We start from the raw sequence: 2,201 nt of genomic DNA on the forward strand, positions 1-2,201 counted from the left end.
GAACATGTATATTTAAAAGCCAGTGCTTATTGATATGTAAAATAATTTGCAGTGTAATGATTTATTGCTCTTAAAATATTCATAAATATCACTTTGGGCTTTTTTAAAAGTAAACTGTAAAAATTAACTAATGTTTCTACATTAACTTTAAATAGTTATTGTAATACCCCCTAAGCCACTGTTTAAAGAGCACACATTTTACTCCTCTCTACATCCTTAAAAGGAACAGGGCAAATATAAACACACATTCCAGCTCCAAAAGTCCATAGTCAGACTTCCCCAGGATACTTGCGGTTTGTAGCCATTCCTTCTTCCTTGTTTTGCTAAAGGAGCTGTAAAGTTTATGAATTGCTGAATTTCTTGGTTAGTGCTTCCACCTTTGTTTCATATTAAGAAATTTAATAGTGCTTATCTTACAAAAACAATCACAACATTTTCAGAAATTACAAGAATAGAAAGTAAAGGACCACTTAAGAAAAGTTTACTGGCTTCTCTTTGCAGCTCTGTATATCAGCAGAATATCCTGTATCAGGTCTGATAACTCTTTTCTTTGATCAATACTATCAGCCTTTACAGTGACTTTGGTAGCTAACATCACAGTACATTTGATCACCTATACAAGGCAACTTCACTCTGCACTTCATGGACATGACTATAGATCTAAATACTAGAGAAATTTAGATTATTGTGCTACTGAGAAGAAACATATCTTACCCAATGTTTCACTGTAAAACTGACTCCATTTCTTCTCGTTAAATATCTGCAACCAAAAGTCAAAATAAAGCATACATATCATATTTTTTACGCTCTCCATGAAAGTCATTTGACCACCTAGTCCCGACAAAATCATGGGTACATAAGAGGGAGGGACTAGAAATTTCCCACTGTACTTTTCTATTGTATAGCCAGGAGTGAAGCGCAGACTATACAGAAAAGGGATCTGGAGAAGTTCAGCTATCAACTCCCCACAGGGAGCAATCGCATCTGAGAAAAGGACATCAAACTTGGATCTCTGTAGTTTTGTCATAAGTTGTTTGTTTGAAACTGTGTCTCTGCAAAGCCTTAGATAGCTATCAAATAATTCATCACCTAATGTTTTGTAACAAAGGAGAAAACGATAAACACAAATCTCTTGGTATCTCATTAGTCCATACATCCACAACCTTTGTAAAAACCTTGTCCAGATCTTCCTTACTGATAGATGTAGGAAAACTCTCAAACTTCAGACCAGGTGACTTTTGAGGATCAAGGAAGATAGAAGCTGAAGGTCTCAGAACTGTCACTTCATGACCCCTCTGTACAAGTTCGTCCAGTATTGTCTTTAGATTCATCCAGTGACTGTATTCCATTGGCCACACCAATACCTTCCCACAGTTCCCAGATCTTAAGTAACAACCCATTTGCAGGAGCAGCAGAACAGACATCCACTTCACAGGCATCCTGAGACATCAAAGTCTTCTGTTCACACTTCGTTCATCAAAGTGTGTCCCCTGTGTCATCGCTTATCCTTATATCTAAGAAGAAAAAGCCTTGAGTTAAAATATAACCGGAGTTGATCAAGTCAAATGCACTAAATGTCCACATTGAACTTCTGATCTAATGGAGGTAGTAAAAGCAAATATTAAATATTCATATTTGCATGTTAATGTTTAATAACAAATGTTCTGCAATAAAGCAAATTCAAGAGTCCATGACCTGTTTGCATACTGTTCTGTTATTTTAAGATTTCAAAACTTAAAATAACATATGTTAGAAATTAGACAGTGCATAGCTAAATGCCATTTGAATCCCCGGTGTGCAAAGCAGGGAAAGAGACATTAAACAATAGAAACTATCAAAATATAAGACAGTGTATGACAACACCATCTATGTTTTTCTTTACATTTTATCAGGTCGAATGTCATCATGGATTTTTATGTGCAGTTATGTGCACACATGAGAGAGTTAATTAAACATGAATATGTTTAAGAAAAGTTTATATGTTCATAAATCATCTTCAAGGAAGAATGATTAAACTTTATGTTTATTTACTACAATTATTCTAATTTTCCATTATTAATTTCATGTCAGTTTATAAAAACACAGATCATACTTTTATTCATTTGTCCTATTATTTTAATAGGGTTTCCCACTTGGTTTTTTTGTTATTCATTACTTATTTTTGACAAATATCCCATATTTACAATTTTTCTCCACTTACA

At 34.1% G+C, this 2,201-nt stretch overlaps 1 pseudogene; it reads right to left on the bottom strand.

Annotated features, from left to right (window-relative positions):
• Positions 1-682: 682 nt before the first annotated feature.
• Positions 683-1,466, bottom strand: LOC101984313 (annotated as a pseudogene).
• Positions 1,467-2,201: the final 735 nt, after the last annotated feature.

Source organism: Microtus ochrogaster, linkage group LG1 (assembly GCF_000317375.1).
Source record: "Microtus ochrogaster isolate Prairie Vole_2 linkage group LG1, MicOch1.0, whole genome shotgun sequence".
NCBI classification, from domain to species: domain Eukaryota; kingdom Metazoa; phylum Chordata; class Mammalia; order Rodentia; family Cricetidae; genus Microtus; species Microtus ochrogaster.